The following is a 25614-nucleotide window of genomic DNA, read 5'->3' as shown; positions in this document are numbered from 1 at the left end:
TCACTGACTGCAAAAGCTGCCCATAAATTGACTGATCCTCGCTTCTTTCTGCTCCATATGTATAACAAATTGAGGCACAGGAGGCATTTTACACTTAGCTGACACTCAGACAATGAACAAACTGTAAGTGCCAAGACACCTGGCCTGAGATGTCACTGCAGTGAGACAATGAAGCTTGTAGAGACTACAGGTATGCATCACGTGCTCTGCTCATATAAGGAACTATAATTATACACGGTGAGAGGAAAATATCTAATCAGTAATGATACTGCCCACAACAAAAATGGCCGCCCAGCCCCGTGTGACAGTGACAGCGATGACCTCATGAATGCTTAAACCTGGGGCGCCAAAACAGCACGTGCCTGCTAATATCGCAAAAAAAACACGTGGCGTTTGACAGCTGGTGCGCGCTGACCTCCAATGAGATGGGGCGGGGTTTGCACAGTTCAGTGAAGTGATTGGCTAATCTGATGATTTGCTGATCTGACAGAACGCCTGAACCTGATGTTTAGCGTCCATATTTACTAAGGGCGAATTTGAGTCTCTATGCAGCACGCTAGTGACGCTGCAGTGTCCATAGTTATTAGGGGCTACATCTATTTTTCTGGTATGATCATATAAAACTGACGTTATGTAATGTTATATGTACTTAGGGAAATAATATACAGATAAATATTACTTTTTGATGGACTGGTTTAATCTAATACAATTTTACTAAGATTTTACAGGACTCAAGATGGCGGAAGCTGCATCATCGACGTCACTCCCGTATACACCGCTTTAGTAGTAGCTGAAGACTTACAATCAATGGAAGGTGTTTAGGACACGTGGGATGAAAGGGGCGTGCCCATGCTGGGAAGGCGTGTCGCTATTGGTTGATGGGTGTGTGGCACGCGCTGTAGAATCCTAAGGTGAGGAACGTTCCAGGCTGTGAGTATATATACCTGGGCGAGAAGGGTTAGCGGTCAGTGCCCCAAGTGGGGCTCATAGAGGAGGGATGGTGCTGCGGTCCTGGGAGTATAGTGGGTACCTACCCGGGCACTGCCTGCGTGTCAGTCTGACGTGTAATGTTCCTTATAGGTGCCCTGTGGTCAGCAGCTGCTAATACCACAGCTGCATTCATTACTTTATTATTATTCAGTGTGTTATTGGTTCACATGCACTAGGTAACAATGTATTTACTCATAGTAATACATGCAACTGCCAATCATTTCATTAGATGCTAAATATCAGGGGACCTCTGTTTGCACCAATAGGTCATAGTGATAAAGTTATAGCAGGTTACATGCTGGGTTCAGTATAAGTTTATGTAATGTCTGAGAAATACCCTGTAATAAAGCAGTAGAAATGTGCACTGCTTATACTGAGAATAAATTATCTGTATTGTCTGAGAAATACTCTGATTAGGTAATAAAGCAGTAGAAATGTGTGCTGCTTATACTGAGAATAACTTATCTGTATTGTCTGAGAAATACTCTGATTAGGTAATAAAGCAGTAGAAATGTGCGCTACTTATACTGAGAATAACTTATCTGTAATGTGAGAAATACTCTGATTAGGTAATAAAGCAGTAGAAATGCGCGCTGCTTATACTGAGAATAACTTATCTGTAATGTGAGAAATACTCTGATTAGGTAATAAAGCAGTAGAAATGCGCGCTACTTATACTGAGAATAACTTATCTGTATTGTCTGAGAAATACTCTGATTAGGTAATAAAGCTGTAGAAATGTGTGCTGCTTATACTGAGAATAACTTATCTGTATTGTCTGAGAAATACTCTGATTAGGTAATAAAGCTGTAGAAATGCGCGTTGCTTATACTGAGAATAACTTATCTGTATTGTCTGAGAAATACTCTGATTAGGTAATAAAGCTGTAGAAATGCGCGTTGCTTATACTGAGAATAACTTATCTGTATTGTCTGAGAAATACTCTGATTAGGTAATAAAGCAGTAGAAATGTGCGCTGCTTATACTGAGAATAACTTATTTGTAATATGAGAAATACTCTGATTAGGTAATAAAGCAGTAGAAATGCGCGCTGCTTATACTGAGAATAACTTATTTGTAATATGAGAAATACTCTGATTAGGTAATAAAGCTGTAGAAATGCGGGTTGCTTATACTGAGAATAACTTATTTGTAATATGAGAAATACTCTGATTAGGTAATAAAGCAGTAGAAATGTGTGCTGCTTTTACTGAGAATAACTTATCTGTAATGTGAGAAATACTCTGATTAGGTAATAAAGCAGTAGAAATGTGTGCTGCTTATACTGAGAATAACTTATTTGTAATATGAGAAATACTCTGATTAGGTAATAAAGCAGTAGAAATGTGCGCTGCTTATACGGAGAATAACAGGTTACCTGTAATGTGAGAAATACTCTGATTCGCTAATAAAGCTGTAGAAATGCGCGTTGCTTATACTGAGAATAACTTATCTGTAATGTCTGAGAAATACTCTGATTAGGTAATAAAGCAGTAGAAATGTGCGTTGCTTATACTGAGAATAACTTATCTGTAATGTCTGAGAAATACTCTGATTAGGTAACAAAGCTGTAGAAATGTGCGTTGCTTATACTGAGAATAACATATCTGTAATGTCTGAGAAATACTCTGATTAGGTAATAAAGCTGTAGAAATGTGCGTTGCTTATACTGAGAATAACTTATCTGTATTGTCTGAGAAATACTCTGATTAGGTAATAAGGCTGTAGAAATGCGCGCTGCTTATACTGAGAATAACTTATCTGTAATGTGAGAAATACTCTGATTCGGTAATAAAGCTGTAGAAATGCGCGCTGCTTATACTGAGAATAACATATCTGTAATGTCTGAGAAATACTCTGATTAGGTAATAAAGCAGTAGAAATGTGCGCTGCTTATACTGAGAATAACAGGTTACCTGTAATGTGAGAAATACTCTGATTAGGTAATAAAGCAGTAGAAATGTGCGCTGCTTATACTGAGAATAACTTATCTGTATTATCTGAGAAATACTCTGATTAGGTAATAAAGCTGTAGAAATGCGCGCTGCTTATACTGAGAATAACTTATCTGTAATGTGAGAAATACTCTGATTAGGTAATAAAGCTGTAGAAATGCGCGCTGCTTATACTGAGAATAACTTATCTGTAATATGAGAAATACTCTGATTAGGTAATAAAGCAGTAGAAATGTGTGCTGCTTATACTGAGAATAACAGGTTACCTGTAATAAGAGAAATACTCTGATTAGGTAATAAAGCTGTAGAAATGCGTGCTGCTTATACTGAGAATAACATATCTGTAATGTCTGAGAAATACTCTGATTAGGTAATAAAGCTGTAGAAATGCGCGCTGCTTATACTGAGAATAACTTATCTGTAATGTGAGAAATACTCTGATTAGGTAATAAAGCTGTAGAAATGCGCGCTGCTTATACTGAGAATAACTTATTTGTAATATGAGAAATACTCTGATTAGGTAATAAAGCAGTAGAAATGTGTGTTGCTTATACTGAGAATAACTTATCTGTAATGTCTGAGAAATACTCTGATTAGGTAATAAAGCAGTAGAAATGTGTGCTGCTTATACTGAGAATAACTTATCTGTAATGTGAGAAATACTCTGATTAGGTAATAAAGCTGTAGAAATGCGCGCTGCTTATGCTGAGAATAACTTATCTGTAATGTCTGATAAATACTCTGATTAGGTAATAAAGCAGTAGAAATGTGCGCAGCTTATACTGAGAATAACTTATCTATAATGTCGGAGAAATACTCTGATTAGGTAATAAAGCTGTAGAAATGCGCTCTGCTTATGCTGAGAATAACTTATCTGTACTGTGAGAAATACTCTGATTAGGTAATAAAGCAGTAGAAATGCGCGCTGCTTATACTGAGAATTACTTATCTGTAATATGAGAAATACTCTGATTAGGTAATAAAGCTGTAGAAATGTGCGCTACTTATACTGAGAATAACTTATCTGTAATGTGAGAAATACTCTGATTAGGTAATAAAGCTGTAGAAATGTGCGCTGCTTATACTGAGAATAACGTATCTAATGTCTGAGAAATACTCTGATTAGGTAATAAAGCTGTAGAAATGCGCGCTGCTTATACTGAGAATAATGTATCTGTATTGTCTGAGAAATACTCTGATTAGGTAATAAAGCAGTAGAAATGTGTGCTGCTTATACTGAGAATAACTTATCTGTAATGTGAGAAATACTCTGATTCGGTAATAAAGCTGTAGAAATGCGCGCTGCTTATACTGAGAATAACGTATCTGTAATGTCTGAGAAATACTCTGATTAGGTAATAAAGCAGTAGAAATGTGCGCTGCTTATACTGAGAATAACTTATCTGTAATGTGAGAAATACTCTGATTAGGTAATAAAGCTGTAGAAATGTGCGCTGCTTATACTGAGAATAACAGGTTACCTGTAATAAGAGAAATACTCTGATTAGGTAATAAAGCTGTAGAAATGCGTGCTGCTTATACTGAGAATAACTTATCTGTAATGTGAGAAATACTCTGATTAGGTAATAAAGCAGTAGAAATGTGTGCTGCTTATACTGAGAATAACTTATCTGTAATATGAGAAATACTCTGATTAGGTAATAAAGCTGTAGAAATGTGCGCTACTTATACTGAGAATAACTTATCTGTAATGTGAGAAATACTCTGATTAGGTAATAAAGCTGTAGAAATGTGCGCTGCTTATACTGAGAATAACGTATCTAATGTCTGAGAAATACTCTGATTAGGTAATAAAGCTGTAGAAATGCGCGCTGCTTATACTGAGAATAACGTATCTGTATTGTCTGAGAAATACTCTGATTAGGTAATAAAGCAGTAGAAATGTGTGCTGCTTATACTGAGAATAACTTATCTGTAATATGAGAAATACTCTGATTAGGTAATAAAGCTGTAGAAATGTGCGCTACTTATACTGAGAATAACTTATCTGTAATGTGAGAAATACTCTGATTAGGTAATAAAGCTGTAGAAATGTGCGCTACTTATACTGAGAATAACTTATCTGTAATGTGAGAAATACTCTGATTCGGTAATAAAGCTGTAGAAATGTGCGCTACTTATACTGAGAATAACTTATCTGTAATGTGAGAAATACTCTGATTAGGTAATAAAGCTGTAGAAATGCGCGTTGCTTATACTGAGAATAACGTATCTGTATTGTCTGAGAAATACGCTGTTTAGGTAATAAAGCAGTAGAAATGTGTGCTGCTTATACTGAGAATAACTTATCTGTAATGTGAGAAATACTCTGATTCGGTAATAAAGCTGTAGAAATGCGCGCTGCTTATACTGAGAATAACGTATCTGTAATGTCTGAGAAATACTCTGATTAGGTAATAAAGCAGTAGAAATGTGCGCTGCTTATACTGAGAATAACAGGTTACCTGTAATGTGAGAAATACTCTGATTAGGTAATAAAGCAGTAGAAATGCGCACTGCTTATACTGAGAATAACTTATCTGTAATGTCTGATAAATACTCTGATTAGGTAATAAAGCTGTAGAAATGCGCGCTGCTTATGCTGAGAATAACTTATCTGTAATGTCTGATAAATACTCTGATTAGGTAATAAAGCAGTAGAAATGCGCGCTGCTTATACTGAGAATAACTTATCTGTAATATGAGAAATACTCTGATTAGGTAATAAAGCTGTAGAAATGTGCGCTACTTATACTGAGAATAACTTATCTGTAATGTGAGAAATACTCTGATTAGGTAATAAAGCTGTAGAAATGTGTGCTGCTTATACTGAGAATAACTTATCTGTAATGTGAGAAATACTCTGATTAGGTAATAAAGCTGTAGAAATGTGCGCTGCTTATACTGAGAATAACGTATCTGTATTGTCTGAGAAATACTCTGATTAGGTAATAAAGCTGTAGAAATGTGCGCTACTTATACTGAGAATAACTTATCTGTAATGTGAGAAATACTCTGATTAGGTAATAAAGCTGTAGAAATGTGTGCTGCTTATACTGAGAATAACTTATCTGTAATGTGAGAAATACTCTGATTAGGTAATAAAGCTGTAGAAATGTGCGCTGCTTATACTGAGAATAACGTATCTGTAATGTCTGAGAAATACTCTGATTAGGTAATAAAGCAGTAGAAATGTGCGCTGCTTATACTGAGAATAACTTATCTGTAATGTGAGAAATACTCTGATTCGGTAATAAAGCTGTAGAAATGCGCGCTGCTTGTACTGAGAATAACGTATCTGTAATGTCTGAGAAATACTCTGATTAGGTAATAAAGCAGTAGAAATGTGCGCTGCTTATACTGAGAATAACTTATCTGTAATGTGAGAAATACTCTGATTAGGTAATAAAGCAGTAGAAATGCGCGCTGCTTATACTGAGAATAACGTATCTGTAATGTCTGAGAAATACTCTGATTAGGTAATAAAGCTGTAGAAATGTGCGCTGCTTATACTGAGAATAACAGGTTACCTGTAATAAGAGAAATACTCTGATTAGGTAATAAAGCTGTAGAAATGTGCGCTGCTTATACTGAGAATAACAGGTTACCTGTAATAAGAGAAATACTCTGATTAGGTAATAAAGCAGTAGAAATGCGCGCTGCTTATACTGAGAATAACGTATCTGTAATGTCTGAGAAATACTCTGATTAGGTAATAAAGCTGTAGAAATGTGCGCTGCTTATACTGAGAATAACAGGTTACCTGTAATAAGAGAAATACTCTGATTAGGTAATAAAGCTGTAGAAATGCGTGCTGCTTATACTGAGAATAACTTATCTGTAATGTGAGAAATACTCTGATTAGGTAATAAAGCTGTAGAAATGTGCGCTGCTTATACTGAGAATAACAGGTTACCTGTAATAAGAGAAATACTCTGATTAGGTAATATAGCTGTAGAAATGCGTGCTGCTTATACTGAGAATAACTTATCTGTAATGTGAGAAATACTCTGATTAGGTAATAAAGCAGTAGAAATGTGCGCTGCTTATACTGAGAATAACAGGTTACCTGTAATGTCTGAGAAATACTCTGATTAGGTAATAAAGCAGTAGAAATGTGCGCTGCTTATACTGAGAATAACTTATTTGTAATATGAGAAATACTCTGATTAGGTAATAAAGCAGTAGAAATGTGCGCTGCTTATACTGAGAATAACTTATCTGTAATGTGAGAAATACTCTGATTAGGTAATAAAGCAGTAGAAATGTGCGCTGCTTATACTGAGAATAACAGGTTACCTGTAATGTCTGAGAAATACTCTGATTAGGTAATAAAGCTGTAGAAATGTGCGCTGCTTATACTGAGAATAACTTATTTGTAATGTGAGAAATACTCTGATTAGGTAATAAAGCAGTAGAAATGCGCGCTGCTTATACTGAGAATAACTTATTTGTAATGTGAGAAATACTCTGATTAGGTAATAAGGCTGTAGAAATGTGTGCTGCTTATACTGAGAATAACTTATCTGTAATGTCTGAGAAATACTCTGATTAGGTAATAAAGCTGTAGAAATGCGCGCTGCTTATACTGAGAATAACTTATTTGTAATATGAGAAATACTCTGATTAGGTAATAAAGCTGTAGAAATGTGCGCAGCTTATACTGAGAATAACTTATCTGTAATGTCTGAGAAATACTCTGATTAGGTAATAAGGCTGTAGAAATGCGCGCTGCTTATACTGAGAATAACGTATCTGTAATGTCTGAGAAATACTCTGATTAGGTAATAAAGCTGTAGAAATGTGCGCTGCTTATACTGAGAATAACAGGTTACCTGTAATAAGAGAAATACTCTGATTAGGTAATAAAGCTGTAGAAATGTGCGCTGCTTATACTGAGAATAACTTATCTGTAATGTGAGAAATACTCTGATTAGGTAATAAAGCTGTAGAAATGCGCGCTACTTATACTGAGAATAACTTATCTGTAATGTCTGAGAAATACTCTGATTAGGTAATAAAGCAGTAGAAATGCGCGCTGCTTATACTGAGAATAACTTATCTGTAATGTGAGAAATACTCTGATTAGGTAATAAAGCTGTAGAAATGCGCGCTGCTTATACTGAGAATAACTTATTTGTAATATGAGAAATACTGATTAGGTAATAAAGCAGTAGAAATGTGTGCTGCTTATACTGAGAATAACTTATTTGTAATATGAGAAATACTGATTAGGTAATAAGGCTGTAGAAATGTGTGCTGCTTATACTGAGAATAACTTATCTGTAATGTGAGAAATACTCTGATTCGCTAATAAAGCTGTAGAAATGTGCGCTGCTTATACTGAGAATAACTTATCTGTAATGTCTGAGAAATACTCTGATTAGGTAATAAAGCAGTAGAAATGCGCGCTACTTATACTGAGAATAACAGGTTACCTGTAATGTCTGAGAAATACTCTGATTAGGTAATAAAGCAGTAGAAATGTGCGCTGCTTATACTGAGAATAACTTATTTGTAATATGAGAAATACTCTGATTAGGTAATAAAGCAGTAGAAATGCGCGCTGCTTATACTGAGAATAACTTATTTGTAATATGAGAAATACTGATTAGGTAATAAGGCTGTAGAAATGTGTGCTGCTTATACTGAGAATAACTTATCTGTAATGTGAGAAATACTCTGATTCGCTAATAAAGCTGTAGAAATGTGTGCTGCTTATACTGAGAATAACTTATCTGTAATGTCTGAGAAATACTCTGATTAGGTAATAAAGCAGTAGAAATGCGCGCTACTTATACTGAGAATAACAGGTTACCTGTAATGTCTGAGAAATACTCTGATTAGGTAATAAAGCAGTAGAAATGTGCGCTGCTTATACTGAGAATAACTTATTTGTAATATGAGAAATACTCTGATTAGGTAATAAAGCAGTAGAAATGCCTGCGGCTTATGCTGAGAATTGCTTACATGTTGCACATGTGATTAAACGTCACTGATGTGACTGTGCAAACAGGTTATTTTTTGTAAACTGTTAAACAAGGTGTTAATGTGGTGTTGCCATTGTAATGTAATTAATATTAAATCAGGGAATTGGGACAATTTTTTTATTTACTCCTATTATCAATTTTCTTTGTTCTCTTGCTATCCTTATTTGGAAAACAGGAATGTAAAGCATAGAAGCCGGCCTATATTAGGTTCAGCACCTGGGTTGCGCTTGCCGATATAGCCACCAATCAGCAAGCGCTAACTAGGGTGCTGAACCAAAAATGGGCCGTCTCCTTAGCTTAGATTCCTTTTTCAAATAAAGATAGCAAGAGAACGAAGAAAATTAATAGGAGTAAATTAGAAAATTGCTTAAAATTGCTGCTCTATCTGAATCATAAACAAAATAATTGGGTTTATTGTCCCTTTTAGGTATTATGTAAAAATATGAGTGATCTAGAAGTGTAAACGACTGCCCTTTTTCCTTCCTACTTTATGTTTGTTCGCGGATACTGTTTGGAATTGGCTACCGTCATTGTCATCTTTACCCCTTGAATCCCGAAGAGGCACCACCTTACTTTGTTCAGTTCTCTGCTTCTTATGGGTTAAACAAGGGCTCAATATTTTGGTTCAAAGTGTAGGAGCCAACCCAAAAATGTTAGGAGTCGGCCCAGAAGCAGAACTTTTTTTCACTTTCTTGAATGAGATTTTTTTTTAGTGAAAAATTTTCTGCAGATATATTTTAAAGTGATTGTAAAGTTTCTGAATTTAATGCAGAGTATATACAATTACTCTTCAAAACAGGGGCACTTTCATTGATTAAATGTTTTTAAGACTGGGAAATGCTAGGGGGCGGGTTTGAAAATATCTCGGAGAGCCAGTCAGCAATCAATGCACTGCTGCTTTGCAACGCTACTGCATATTTGACTGTTCACTTCAAACAGCACTTTGCTTTGGATTTGCTGTGTTAAGGAAAATTTATACAGTGTAGCCAGAGCAAAGCTCTGTTTGAAGAGAAAAGCCGGATGTGGAGCAGCGTTGTAAAGTTAAAGGACCAGTCAACACAGTAGATTTGCATAATCAACAAATGCAAGATAACAAGACAATGCAATAGCACTTAGTCTGAACTTCAAATGAGTAGTAGATTTTAATTCTGACAATTTTAAAAATTGTCTTTTTCCACTCCCACTCTACCATGTGACAGCCACCAGCCAATCACAAATGCATACACGTACCATGTGACCGCAATCAGCCATTCACAAATGCATACACACTTATTCTTGCACATGCTCAGTAGGAGCTGGTGATATAAAAAGACTGTGCACATTTTGTTATGGAAGTAAATTGGAAAGTTGTTTAAAATGGCTGCCCTATCTGAATAATGAATTTTAATTTTGATTGCAGTGTCCCATTAAAGCACTTACAGTTCCTGTTCTTTCTGCAGAGATGATGCATTTTCTGTGATGGTATCTCAGATCACTGCATGTTCTGCCTTGGGGGGAGTCTGACTTAGGGCTTGATTTATTAAAGCTGAGGCGTACAGGGGCGTGTATACGCGCCCCTGTACGCCTCAGCTCGCCTGTGGCGGGGCGAAATTACCCGCAGGTATTCGCCATTGCACACAAGCGCAATTTTGCGCTCGCGTGCAATCCCGCCCCCTTCCCGCGCACAGCCAATCACGCGCGGGCAGGAGCTGTCAATCTCCTCAGTCTGACTAGACCGAGGAGATTGAATTTCGCCACATTAGAGGTGGCGAAGAGGTTAGGGAAGCGGCGGTCTGGTGACCGCTGCTTGATAAATGACAGCGAGCAAGTTCTTATGAGAACTTGCAGCCGTAGAGCTTTAATAAATTTAGCCCTTAGAAGTGTTTTTTATAAACACCTTTAGAGATATGAGAGAGAGCGAGAGAGAGTATTCTAAACACACACAAAGCAGTGATTTAGCCTTTTTGTTGGCAGTGATTTAGCCTTTCTGTTGGCAGTGGGTTAATCGCACAGGATTTTCATGCATATGTAGAATATGTTGTGCCTTATTGTTAGTTTTGGCCAATTCCTGCAGTTTATGGCTTAACAGAGGCCATACTTATAAGATGTTCACTAGTTTAACCCTCTGTTTACAGTGGAAAATAACAATTGCAAAGAATAAGTTGCCTCTGAGCATCTTCCGCGAGGGCTCGCTCTGGTCTCACGTCTAGTTTTTATTTAAAGGGACAGTCTACACCAGAATTGTTATTGTTTTAAAAGATAGATAATCCCTTTATTACCCATTCCCCAGTTTTGCATAACCAACACAGTTTTAATAATATACTTTTAACCTCTGTGATTATCTTGTATCTAAGCCTCTGCAAACTGCCCCTTTATTTCAGTTCTTTTGACAGACTTACAGTCTAGCCAATCAGTTCCTGCTCCCAGATAACTTCACGTGCACAAGCACAGTGTTATCTATATGAAATACGTGAACTAACACCCTCTAGTGGTGAAAAACTGTTAAAATGCATTCTGAAAAGAGGTGGCCTTCAAGGTCTAAGAAATTGGCATATGAACCTCCTAGGTTAAGCTTTTAACTAAGAATACCAAGAGAACAAAGCAAAATTGGTGATAAAAGTAAATTGGAAAATTGTTTAAAATGACATGCTCTATCTGAATCATGAAAGTTTATTTTGGCCTAGACTGTCCCTTTAAAGACACTGTGTACTGTAATATTAATAAAGGGACATTCTACACCAATTTGTATATAACCGCATGTAATAGAGAAGAATATGCACAGATACTGACCTACAAATCCGCTATAAACCTTTTAGAAACTAAGTAAGAAGCTCCCAGTTTAGCTCTGTAGATGAGTTTAGGCTGGGACACTCATTGAAAGGGGCTGAGAAAGCAGAATGAGCAGACCCTCCCCTGCATATGAAAAGACAGATTACAGAAACAGGAGCAAGATGAGTCTGTAGACCTGGGTCTACATCTGACACTTTGGGGCTTGGTTACGAGTCTGAAAATCAGCACAAAGTTATTAAAAAATAAGCAAAACTCTACATTGTTACAAAAACACTACAAGATGGGCTGTATAAATGGTTTATCTACAAAACATGTGTGCAAAGAAAAATCTAGTGTACAATGTCCCTTTAATGTGTTTACAATGACTTGTTATACCAACTGCAGAGTATAATATTTCTACTTTGGTACATTTTTGTTTATGAAATAGCTTTCTCTGGTAATTGAAACCACAACCCAATGAAATGGGCTGAGCTTGCTTGGGAGAGCAGAAATCATTAGCTTATCTCTCTATACTTACACAAAATCCTCCTCATCTTACATTTGTATACAGAGTGAGACCAATACTTAGAGAGAGCAATGGAAAATTCACATTTTATTATTCCTCTGTCCCACCACCTACTGGGAGCGTAATTATTTGTAAACCTTGTTTACACATCCTTTCTATAACCAGTACATACGTATTTGAAATTTCAGTATAGGTGGGAATACCACAGACAAAATGAGCTATTTCACATGACAAAATAAAGATAAGCAATCTATTTGTAAACAATTTAATACACTCTTCCAGGTAAAATATCTTATTTGGGACACAAAGGGGAAAAGAAAATTACAGTACATTGTACCTTTTTTAAAGGGACAGTAAATAAGTAATCGATGTTATGTATTTAAGACATAGATTAGACTGATAATACATTTGGAGGGAATAAGTGTAAAGTTTTTGTTAGTTTAGTTGCTATAAAGTAGTGCGTATCACCGTGTTAGAAGCTAGTTTTCCCTTATCTAATCTCTACAGCTGCATTCAACTAGAGCCAAAGTCACTAAAGTGTTAACCTTAGTTCCTGACTGGCCTCAGCAAGGGATGTGAGATAAGAACAGACTTTTTAACCCAGTAATTTGGTGGCTCGCGCTCCTCTATACAGACACAGGGGCATAGGAAAACCCACAATTGCAGGAAAAGGGGACAGAATAAATAATGAAATTTATATTATTTTTACTACACAAATTTCTATGCTTTTGCATTACAGTCTGAAACGTGTTTTAACGGGATTCTTTAAACTAAGTGAGAATGTGCTGATGCAGCCAGGTGTAGCTATGACAGACGGACACGGTCGGTACATGACAGACGCCCTTCTTGTCTATATTTAAAGTGCTTCATGCACAAAGATTTATTGTCTACTGTGGTAATGGAAACTGTTGTGTGCTTTAGAGCTCAGCCTTGTGCACGTGCAGCTAATGACTGCTAGAATCAGCTTAAAACAGAACACAAGCAAACAAAAAATACTGCACACTAGTACTGTCTATAATTAATGATCAGTTGTCTAATTCTGGTATAGGAGGGTTGACCATACGTGACATATTATTAGGAGCCATCTAAAATTATTAAAGGGACAGTGTACACAAGTTTCTATATAACTGCATGCAATTTACACTGCTATAAAGAATAATATGCACAGATACTGATATAAAAATCCAGTATTAAACCTTTTAAAAAGCTTTCTTAGAAGTTCCCAGTTTAGCATTGTTGATGGGGTTAGGCTGGGACACCTAGTGAAAGGGGGTGATAAACCAGGACGAGCACAACCCCCCTCCCACCTCTGCATATGAAAAGACATAAAACAAAGCCAGCAGGAATCTGTAGACATCAGTATACATCTGACACAGTGGGGCTTGGTTAGGAGTCTGAAAATCAGAACAATGTTCTTAAAAAAAAAAAAGCAAAACTGAACATATTTATAAAAACACTACCAGATGAGCTGTATAAATGGGATAATCTACAAAACATTTATGCAAAGAAAAATCTAATGTACAATGTCCCTTTAATGAAGTGTGAATTAGGCAAACTTTTTTTTTTTCCCTTTTTCAATTTTTTTTTAATCGTTCAAAAAGTTGGGAGCCAGAAAAAATTACTATTTTATAAGCCACAAAAAGTATAAAGGTTTCTCTAGATTAATATCCACAAATCAATACATGGAGAAAAACAGGATAGTAAAAAAAAAAAAAAAAGAACCAAATTCTTATTTATGATGCTTTGTGGATTAGCAGATGTAACTATTTGTCTATAGACCCAGTCATTAAAATAAAAATAAATAAATAGCACTAAAATTCAGACTTGGCGCCCATACGCGTTTCGCACCATTGCTTCTTCAGGTGTCAACAATTAAACAATGTGGACCTCACAGTTATAGAGGCAATAGTGTTATTGATTCTATCACTTGCTTATCCATGAGTAGCATTTGTGGAGGCTAAGGTGACATTCTGCAGGACAGACAATGTGGAATGGACAATGGAGTGTTTTAGGGTCAGCACAGGTGATATGAAGGGTCCTGGAAGCTTTTTGGTGTGCATTACACTTTTTAACTCCACTTTGAACATAAATGCGTCTGATTTTAGTTTTTGTGTCATATGGAATGTCCTGAATTAATGTTGTTGGGGATACTGCTTATGCCAATAGCTGTTTTACCTATTTTCTGGCACAACATTGTTGTTTCTGAAAAGTGAAGTAGGTGTTTTTTGAGGTGCTCTGACAAAATGCAGAAGGACATTTGGCAGACGGACATTTGGCCGACAGACAGAAAGCTAAAGAATGTTCCGATTTCGGCCGAGGGCAGATACGTTCCAGAGTGCTCTGTTCTAATCAGAGCCTCGGGCGCCGCAACTGCCTCTGGGATCCTTACCATGGGTCCCAGGCTGCACGTCTTGTAATTCTCTGTCTGGGAAATTATCTATCTATCAAATCTATCTATTTATCTATCGTATCTATCAAATGTATCTATTGCATCTATTGATCTATCTAATCTATGTATCTATCTATCAAATCTATCTATCTCGTGGCCGGACTGTTATCTGACAGCCACTTGTGTTTCGGCCAAATGTCCGTCGGCCAAATGTCCGTCGGCTAAAAGTCCGGCCACGGTTTTTTGACCAGCGTCAAAGTGAACAACTAGACTGATCATTTTGCGAGCATTCATACCGCTTAGCTTGCATCTCTGCAAATGGACTTCCGATCTGTGACCCATGAAATTCAGCAAGTCTAGATGTCATTGTCTCGCTCTTTTTTCGTGAAATGCGTTGTTTGATTATCCCCTTTGTACCTGCATGAAAAGCCTTAAAGGGACAGCCAAGACTAAAATTGTTATTGTTTAAAAAGATAGATAACGCCTTTACTAGCCATTCCCCAGCTTTGCACAAGCAACATTATTATATAAATATACTTTATAACCTTTAAACCTGTAAATTTCTGCCTGTTTCTATGCCACTAAAGACAGCCTCTTATCACATGCTTTTTTTTAGCTTTTCACAACAAGAGATTGCTGGCTCAGGTACAAGGCAATCACAGAGGTAAAAAGTATATTAGTATAACCGTGCTGGTTATGCATAACTGGGGAATGGGTCATAAAGGGATTATCTGTCTTTTTTTTTTTTTTTTTAATAACAAAAATTCTGGTGTAGACTGTCCCTTTAACAAGTGCGTTACTTGTTAAAGGGACATGAAACCCAAAACATTTCTTTCATGATTCAGACAGAGAATACAACTTTCTAGTTTACTTCTAGTATCAACTACTGGTTTCTAACAGAACATATGGGTGAGCCAATCACAATCGGTATATAAATATGCAACCACCAATCAGCAGCTAGAACCTAGGTTCTTTGCTGCTCCTGAGCTTTCCTAGATAAACCTTTCAGCAAAGGATAACAAGAGAAGGAAGCAAATGAAATAATTAGAAGTAAATTGCTTGTTGTTTAAAATTGTATGTTCTGTCTAAATCATGACTGTCTAATTATGACTTCAGTGTCTCTTTAAGGGAATAATGTAGAATAAAATGATACAACGCTGTATTAATGTGATTGCTTTAGATTTACTGTTAGATAAATGTAGCAGGGTGTAGATGCTGAATATTCAGTTTGCTGATAGACTCATTAGCCTTGGGGTTCAGACTAATGTTTACTAAAATGTAATTAAAGACAAGTAAATGCCTGTGATCTGCCACAGGAAGGAATGTGGTTAGGTGAGTTTACATCTTCTGATATCTATATGTACTGTAGGTGTCTCAATGTTAAAGGGACACTCAATCAAAATTAAACTTTCATTATTCAGATAGGGCAGCCATTTTAAACAACTTTCCAATTTACTTCCATTAACCCCTTAATGACCGGACCATTTTTCAATTTTCTTACCCTTAATGACAATGGCTATTTTTACATTTCTGCGGTGTTTGTGTTTAGCTGTAATTTTCCTCTTACTCGTTTACTGTACCCACACATATTATATACCGTTTTTCTCGCCATTAAATGGACTTTCTAAAAATACCATTATTTTCATCATATCTTATAATTTCCTATAAAAAAAAATATAAAATATGAGGAAAAAATTGAAAAAAACACACTTTTTCTAACTTTGACCCCCAAAATCTGTTACACATCTACAATCACCAAAAAACACCTATGCTAAATAGTTTCTAAATTTTGTCCTGAGTTTAGAAATACCCAATGTTTACATGTTCTTTACTTTTTTTGCAAGTTATAGGGCCATAAATACAAGTAGCACTTTGCTATTTCCAAACAACTTTTTTTCAAAATTAGCGCTAGTTACATTGGAACCCTGATATCTGTCAGGAATACCTGAATATCCCTTGACATGTATATATTTTTTTTTAGAAGACAACCCAAAGTATTGATCTAGGCCCATTTTGGTATATTTCATGCCACCATTTCACCGCCAAATGTCATCAAATAAAAAAATAAGTTCACTTTTTCACAAATTTTGTCACAAACTTTAGGTTTCCCACTGAAATTATTTACAAACAGCTTGTGCAATTAAGGCACAAATGGTTGTAAATGCTTCTTTGGGATCCCCTTTGTTCAGAAATAGCAGACTTATATGGCTTTGGCATTGCTTTTTGGTAATTAGAAGGCCACTAAATGCTGCTGCGCACCACACGTAAATTATGCCCAGCAGTGAAGGGGTTAATTAGGTAGGTTGTAGGGAGCTTGCAGGGTTAATTTTAGCTTTAGGGTAGAGATCAGCCTCCCACCTGACACATCCCACCCCCTGATCCCTCCCAAACAGTTCTCTTCCCTCCCCCACCCCACAATTGTCCCCGCCATCTTAAGTACTGGCAGAAAGTCTGCCAGTACTAAATAAAAGGAGTTTTTCTTTTTTTTAATAAAAAAAATTAAAATGTTTTAGCTGTGATGGACTCCTGCCTTAGCCCCAACCTCCATGATCCCCCCCCCCAGCTCTCTAACCCTCTCCCCTACCTAATTGCCGCCATCTTGGGTACTGGCAGCTGTCTGCCAGTACCCAATTTGCCCCCAAAACAAGTGTTTTTTTTTGCAATTTTTTGCCATTTTAATATTTTCTGTAGTGTAGCAGCCCCCCACAATACCCCAACCCCCTCCCCCTCCCAGATCCTTATATATTTATTTATATTATATTTTTGTCCCCCCTTCCTTTCTCATTGGTGGCAGTGGCCATGTAATCTGGCGCGCACGCGCACCCCCGCGCGCCCCCGTGCGCGCGCACGCGCGCCCCCGCACGCTCCCGGCACCCGGCGTGCACATAGCACTTACAGGAACCGGATGCCGGGTAGCGATGGGCCGCCCACCCGCCTCCCTGATGTGCTCCCACCCACCAACGAACCGGCACCATCGCTACCGGTGCAGAGAGGGCCACAGAGTGGCTCTCTCTGCATCGGAGTCTTCTAAATGGTATTGCAGGATGCCTCCATATGGAGGCATCACTGCAATACCCTGAGAGCTGCTGGAAGCGATTGCGATCGCTTCCAGCACTCTCTTAGACAACTGACGTACCAGGTACGTCTATTGTCATTAACTGTAAGTTAATGCATGACGTACCTGGTACGTCAGTTGTCATTAAGGGGTTAACTAAATGTGCACAGTCTTTTTATATTTACACTTTTTGAGTCACCAGCTCCTACTGAGCATGTGCAAGAATAAGTGTATGCATTTGTGAATAGCTGATGGCTGTCACATGGTACGTGTATGCATTTGTGAATGGCTGATGGCTGTCACATGGTATGTGTTCGTATTTGTGATTGGCTGATGGCTGTCACATGGTACGTGTATGCATTTGTGATTGGCTGATGGCTGTCACATGGTATGTGTTTGTATTTGTGATTGGCTGATGGCTGTCACATGGTACGTGTATGCATTTGTGATTGGCTGATGGCTGTCACATGTTATGTGTTTGTATTTGTGATTGGCTGATGGCTGTCACATGGTACGTGTATGCGTTTGTGATTGGCTGATGGCTGTCACATGGTACAGGGGGAGTGGAAAAAGACATAACTTTTAAAATTGTCAGAAAAAAATCTACTACTCATTTGAAGTTCAGATTAAGTGCTATTGCATTGTCTTGTTATCTTGCATATGTTTATTATGCAAATCTACTGTGTTGACTGGTCACCTTTCTTTGAGCCTTTATAACTTTTTTGTACAATATTTTTTAGAAATAATTTTTATTAGACAGTGTTACAATGAGTGTAACTGTACTTTGTAATGTATTTTTAATGTGTTTTGTGACAGTTAACCAGAGATTCTGAAGTCGCGGTAATCATTCTAGATTAAAAAGCGATTGTGCACAAGCTATTGCGTTTACTTTTAACTCCTAATACGAGCAGTAAGCCCAACGAGAGCGCAAACACTTGTGATAAACCCCTTATCGCTCATGCACAAACCTAATCTGACCCTTAGTGTAGGACTTAGAGCCACTCTTGTGGCCGCTGACTCTATGGTAAAGTCAGTGCATTGCTCTGTAAGTTACGGGTGGTGATTTAACCCCTTCATTGCTATATGTGTTTTAGCACAAGTATTGGCTTTGGTCCAAGCTTGACACCTCCAAGGCAGAACATGCTGTGATCTGAGATGTCTGAGATGAGAACTGGACACATACAGGAACTATTAGTTCTTTAACTTTAATATCAGGCTGTTCTCTTCAAACAGTGCTGTGCTCTTGTTGCACTTAAATTGACACTGAACCCAAATTTTTTCTTTTGTGATTCAGATAGAGCAGCAATTTTAAGCAACTTTCTAATTTACTCCTATTATCAAATTTTCTTTATTCTCTTGTTATATTTATTTGAAAAGCAAGAATGTAAGTTTAGATGCCGGCCCATTTTTGGTGAACAACCTGAGTTGTCCTTGCTTATTGGACAGCACCAATAAACAAGTGCTGTCCATGGTACTGAACCAAAGAATTGCGGGTTCCTTAGCTTAGATGCCTTCTTTTTCAAATAAAGATAGCAAGAGAACGAATAAAAATTGATAATAGGAGTAAATTATAAAGTTGCTTAAAATTCCCTGCTCTATCTGAATCATGAAAGAAAAAATTTGGGTTCAGTGTCCCTTTAAGTTTTCCTGAACATAATGCAGCCAGAGCAAAGGGTTGTTTGAAGAGAACGGTCAAATATGGAGCAGATCTGCAGAGCAGTAGTAGACTGATAGATGACTGTCTATCTGGAATATTTTACACCTTGCCCTCTAGCCTCTTCTTGTCTGCAAAGCTGTGACTCCTGCATGTAAGACGTTCTTGTGAGAAATGCACCTTTTAATTACTATCTTTTTACCTTATAATTATGTGACGTTAGACCAAGAGCAAAGGGAACATTTAGTAAAGAATTTAATAAACGTAATTCCCTGTGCAACTAATTTGTAATGCAATTTTCAACTGCGGCAATAAATTAAAAAACTTTAAAAGTCGCTTTATTTTCCAGTGAATCAGCACATTGCCGCTCAGCTGGTGCTTTAGGGTAACTGCCTAATTCAAAATGATCTGCAGAAAATATTTCACTAAAGATTTCTCATTGCAGAAAGTGAATAAAGTTCTGCCTCTGGGCTTGACACTTTCATAACTGGGTCAGGTCTGTGTTTTTTTTTAACCCTGAAGGTACAACCATGTTCTGCCTGTGGCTGGCTGCATTTTCTGTAGGTCAGAGTGGGGCACAGGATCACAGTAATTTATTCATCTCTCAGGTTCTCAGAGTTTGACTCTACATAGAACGTCTCAGAAAAATACATGATTCTAAATGGCTAAATATATCTTGTATGTATATAGCAACGTTCCTTTTTTTAATATGGTTTTATAGAGTCTAGTTTTTACAGTCTTTAAACACCTTGTCTGCCCTGTATCTTCTGGACAAACAAGTGTGTTAATCTTTGCAGTGTGTCACTGCAGTGATTAAATCCCTTAACTGTCCTTTATGTTCTGGACAAACAAGTGTTAAGCTCATTGCTGTGTGCCACTACAGTCAGTAAACCCATTTTCTTTTTAATGACATGATGAGTCCACGAATCATCTTAAAGGGACAGTATACACTCATTTTCATATAACTGCATGTAATAGACACTACTATAAAGAATAATATGCACAGATACTGATATAAAAATTCAGTATAAAACTGTTTAAAAACTTACTTAGAAGCTGTCACTTTGGCTCTGTTGAAAAGGTAGCTGGAAAGCCCACTGCAAGTGGCAAATAAGACACTCCCCCCCTCCCCCTTCTTTTGCATATGAAAAGACCCTTTACACAAACAGGAGCAAGCTGGAGTAGGTAGTCGAGCATATTCACATAAAACTTTGGGGCTTGGTTAGGAGTCTGAAAATCAGAGCAATGTTATTTAAAAATAAGCAAAACTATACATTAATTAAAAAAAAAAAACTTTATTGGCTATATAAATAGATTATCTACAAAACATTTATGCAAAGAAAAAATGAGTGTATAATGTCCCTTTAATTACTAATGGGATATTCACCTCCTGGTCAGCAGGAGGCGGCAAAGAGCACCACAGCAAAAGCTGTTAAATAGCTCCTCCCTTCCCTACTAACCCAGTCATTCTCTTTGCCTACGTTAGTGATAGGAAGTGGTAAAGTGAGGTGTTAGGAAAGATTCTTCAAACAAGAGTTTATTATTTTATAAGTAGTGCAAGATTGTGCTGCTTTGTACTAGGGTGTAGCCGTAGTCCATATCAGTCTCTTCAGTAGAGCAGTGGTGGCTTTAGAGCAATGGTAACTTGTGGGACATAATTCTCACTACGCCTCCCATATAGTGTTGCTGCCCTATCCTTAAAAACCTGAGGGACTTTAACTCAGGACTTTCCTTTATTTCAGGTCCATGGGAGGGAGAGGACCTCTGAAAACCTGAAAACTGCCTTGCTGTCGGGCAGCAGATTGAGGTAAGTGCTAGCTTGCTTTCTGGGGAACCATAAATACTCAGAAAAATGGAGGGCACTTTATTGAAAGGATTCTTTATGACCTCATCAGTTATTATTTTTCAGACTCCCCTGGAGCTCAGGGGACTCTCGAGGCAGTATATATGCAGGCACTGGGCTGGTTTTTTGAAGGGCGGTGGTTCCACACTCCCGAGCTAGTCACGCCCACGATGGGAGGTACGCTAGGAAGCGGAAAGTGATTGCATGTCATTTGCAGTCACTCCGCTCCGTTGTAGAGTAGCTACGCATCTGTATATTTAGCTACGTACTAAAGGACCAAGGAGTTCACCTCAGATTAATAAAACTGCGTGTTCTCTCCTTATTCTGTCTGCACGACCGAGTTCCGGTTTGTGGGGACATTTTGCTCCTACTAAGAGGAGATAGGCACCTCAGCAAGGTTTTGCTGAGGTGTGGATGTGTTTAAAAGTTCATATTAACACTTTAAGCTTTTTATATTAAACTGAATAAAAATGTTTTCACTTTATTATTTAAAGAGACAGTATCAGTTTTTTTTTTTGTGATGTTACATTTCAATAAAGAAATTCTTGTCAATTTGAGTTAGAAGATGGAACAAGAGGCCCTGTAAGGTGTCACTTGCTCTCTATATTTTGGAGGCCTATGTGGAACCATGTATTGGGAGGACTTTAAGCTATAGGGAGAGACTTTTTTTCTGAGCCAACATTTTCTAAAAAGGTTGCTGTTCAGGAATCTAATGAAAATGTTCAATATAGGCCGCAACTTTCTCCTCAAGCGCCCCAATTTTTACCGCCCTCACATGCAGTACCCTGCTTTTCCTCTCTAGCTCATAATGGAGTTACTTTGAGACATCACTTCCCTCAAGTCTACATCAGTTTTACATGCATTGTCTGCTTTTCCAATGTTGCAGGGAAAGCGTAAGAGGAAAATCAGACATTCAGATGTCTCCTCAGAGAAACCTGAGGAGGAGGATATGTAGTAGCATCTGAAGGGGAAATTTCAGATTCTGACAGTGTAATTTCTCTTGCTGATACTGAGGTTGTATCCTTCAGGTTTAAGCTAGAATACCTCCGTCTGTTACTTAAGGAGGTTTTAGTTACATTGGATGACAGCGACTGCATGGTCGTTGTTAACCCCAAAAAATCCAGTAAGCTGGCCAAGCTTCTGAGATCATTGCTAAGGAGTGGGAGAGGCCGGGTACACCTTTTTTCTCCATATCCTATATTTAAAAAGATGTTTCCCATAGCCGACTCTGTTAAGGAGGCTTGGCAAACCGTCCCCAAGGTGGAAGGAGCGGTTTCCACCTTAGCTAAGAGAACTACTATTCCCATAGAGGATAGTTGCGCTTTCAAAGATCCTGTGGTCAAAAAATTAGAGGGGTTACTAAAAAAGATGTATGTACACCAGGGCTTTCAATGGCAGCCAGCTGTGTGCGTTGCTACCATCTCTAGTGCAGTGGCATATTGGTTTCATGTGTTTTCTGATGCTATCAGGACGGAAACTCCCCTGGACGAAATCCAGGATAGGATTAAAGCTCTTATATTGGCTAATTCCTTTATCAAGGATGCTTCCCTTTAAGTTATCAAACTGGGAACAAAGATTTTGTGTTTTTCTGTTCTAGCTCGCAGAGCCTTATGGTTAAAACCTTGGTCTGCGGATGTGTCCTCTAAATCTAAGCTTTTAGTAATTCCTTACATGGGAAAGACCTTGTTTGGACCTGGCTTGGCTGAAATTACCTCTTATATCACGGGAGGTAAAGGTCATCTTCTTCCTCAGGACAAGAGAAACAAACAAAAAGGACGACAGAATAATTTTCGTTCCTTTCGAAATTTCAAGGGAAATCCTTCCTCTTCCGCCTTCAAGCAGGAACAATTTTAAACCTTCATGGAGACCCAGTCAGTCTTGGAATAAGGGAAAACAACCCAAGAAGCCTGCTGTTGAATCGAAGACAGCATGATGGGTCTGTTCCCGATCCAGGACCGTATCTTGTAGGGGGCAGACTTTCCTTATTTGTTCAGACTTGGGTCCAAATTTTTCGGGATCCCTGGGCAATAGAAATAGTGTCCCAGGGATACAAACTAGAGTTCAAAAGTTTTCCTCCCAGAGGCAGGTTTCTGCTTTCAATATCTGCAGACTAGACAAAGAGAGAGGCGTTCTTACACTATGTAAGAGACCTCTCTGACCTGGGAGTGATAGGTCCTGTTCCGATTCTGAAACAGAGTCTGGGATTTTATTCCAATCTGTTTGTGGTCCCCCCAAAAAAGGGAACTTTCAGACCTATTTTAGATCTCAAGACTCTAAACAAATTTCTCAGAGTACCTTTCTTCAAGATGGAAACCACTCGTTCCATCCTCCCTTTGATCCAAGAGGGTCAATTTATGACAACATTGGATTTAAAGGACACGTACCTGCATCTTCCCATTCACAGGGATCATCACAAGTTCCTAAGGTTTGCCTTTCTAGACAAGCACTTCCAATTCGTGGCTCTTCCTTTCGGTCTTGCCACAGCTCAGAGAATTTTCACAAGGGTTCTGGGATCGCTGTTGGCGGTGCTTCGCTTACGGAGCATTGCAGTGGCGCCCTATCTGGATGAAATCCTAGTCCAGGCGCCATCCTTACAACAAGCTAGATCCCACACGGACACAGTGTTATCCTTCCTGCGATCTCACGGGTGGAAGATAAACTTGGAGAAAAGTTCCTTGGTCCCAAATACAAGGGTAACTTTCTTGGGAACCATAATAGATTCCCTATCAATGGAGATTTTTCTGACAGAAGTCAGGAAATCAAAGATTTTCAATACTTGTCTAGCCCTTCAGTCCACTCCTCAGCCATCCGTGGCTAAGTGCATGGAAGTAATTGGGCTGATGGTGGCAGCAATGGACATCATCCCGTTTGCTCGATTTCATCTCAGACCTCTGCAGTTAAAGGGACACTGAACCCAATTTTTTTATTTTGTGATTCAGATAGAGCCTGACATTTTAAGCAACTTTCTAATTTACTCCTATTATCAATTTTTCTTCATTCTCTTGGTATCTTTATTTGAAATGCAAGAATGTGAGTTTAGATGTCGGACCATTTTTGGTGAACAACCTAGGTTGTCCTTGCAGATTGGTGGATAAATTCATCCACCAATCAAAAACTGCTGTCCAGAGTTCTGAACCCAAAAAAAAAAGTTTAGATGCCTTCTTTTTCAAATAAAGATAGCAAGAGTACGAAGAAAAATTGATAATAGGAGTAAATTAGAAAGTTGCTTAAAATTGCCTGCTCTATCTAAATCACGAACGAAAAAAATTGGGTTCAGTGTCCCTTTAAACATGCTCAGGCAATGGAACAGAGATTATACGGACTTGTCTCCTCGAATACTACTAGAGCAGGAGACAAGGGATTCTCTTCAATGGTGGTTGTCTCTGGATCATCTCTCTCTCAGGGAACCTGCTTTCGCAGATCATCCTGGGTGATTGTGACAACGGACGCCAGCCTTCTAGGATGGGGAGCTGTCTGGGGCTCCCTAAGGGCTCAGGGAGTTTTGACTCAGTCAGAGTCTGTTCTACCTATAAACATTCTGGAACTGAGAGCTATCTTCAATGCTCTTCGGGCCTGGCCCCAGTTAGCCTCGGTCCAGTTTATCAGGTTTCAGTCGGACAACATAACTTCAGTAGCTTACATCAATCGTCAGGGAGGAACGAGGAGTTCCTTAGCGATGACAGAGGTAACCAAGATAATTCAGTGGGCGGATACCCACTCTTGCTGTCTATCGGCGATCCACATCCCAGGGGTGGACAACTGGGAGGCGGACTTCCTGAGCAGGCAGACCTTTCATCCGGGGGAGTGGGAGCTCCATCCGGAAGTGCTTTCCAGCCTGATTCTCAAATGGGGTCAGCCGGAATTGGATCTCATGGCATCTCGGCAGAATGCCAAGCTTCCGAGGTATGGGTAGAGGTCCAGGGAACCTCAGGCGGTACTGATAGACGCTCTGGCGGTACCTTGGACCTTCAATCTAGCATACCTATTTCCTTTGTTTGCTCTTCTTCCTCTGTTAATTGCTCGAATCAAGCAGGAGAAGGCGTTGGTGATCCTCATGGCACTGGCTTGGTCTTGCAGGATTTGGTATGCAGATCTGGTGGACATATCATCTCTGCCACCGTGGAGACTTTCGTTGAGGAAGGACCTTCTAATTCAAGGGCCCTTCCTTCATCCAAATCTAGTTTCTCTGAAGCTGACTGCTTGGAGATTGAAAGCTTAATTTTATTCAAGCAGGGCTTTTCAGACTCGGTCATAGAGACCATGGTTTAGGCTCGTAAGCCTGTAACTAGAAGTATTTACCATAAGATATGGCGTAAATATTTCTATTGGTGTGATTCCAAGGGCTACTCATGGAGTAGAGTTAGGATTCCTAGAATTTTGTCTTTTCTCCAAGAGGGTTTAGAGAAAGTTTTATCGGCAAGTTTCCTAAAGGGTCAGATCTCTGCCTTATCTATTTTGTTATAT

General features: G+C 38.4%; 1 protein-coding gene across 2 annotated transcripts in view; it reads left to right on the top strand.

Moving 5' to 3' along the window:
• Window positions 1-843: 843 nt before the first annotated feature.
• The window catches only part of PC (pyruvate carboxylase), a 1247468-nt gene continuing 1222697 nt past the window's right edge, over window positions 844-25614 (top strand). Inside the window, exon 1 of one of the 2 annotated variants that reach the window (XM_053719999.1) lies at window positions 844-911. The gene's annotated coding sequence lies outside the window, so the exon portion shown is untranslated. Of the gene's footprint in view, window positions 931-25614 lie in introns of both variants that reach the window. The other variant, XM_053720000.1, reaches the window with a different exon arrangement.

This window comes from Bombina bombina, chromosome 7 (assembly GCF_027579735.1).
Source record: "Bombina bombina isolate aBomBom1 chromosome 7, aBomBom1.pri, whole genome shotgun sequence".
In the NCBI taxonomy this organism is placed as follows: domain Eukaryota; kingdom Metazoa; phylum Chordata; class Amphibia; order Anura; family Bombinatoridae; genus Bombina; species Bombina bombina.
This window is presented reverse-complemented; position numbering and strand designations above follow the sequence as displayed.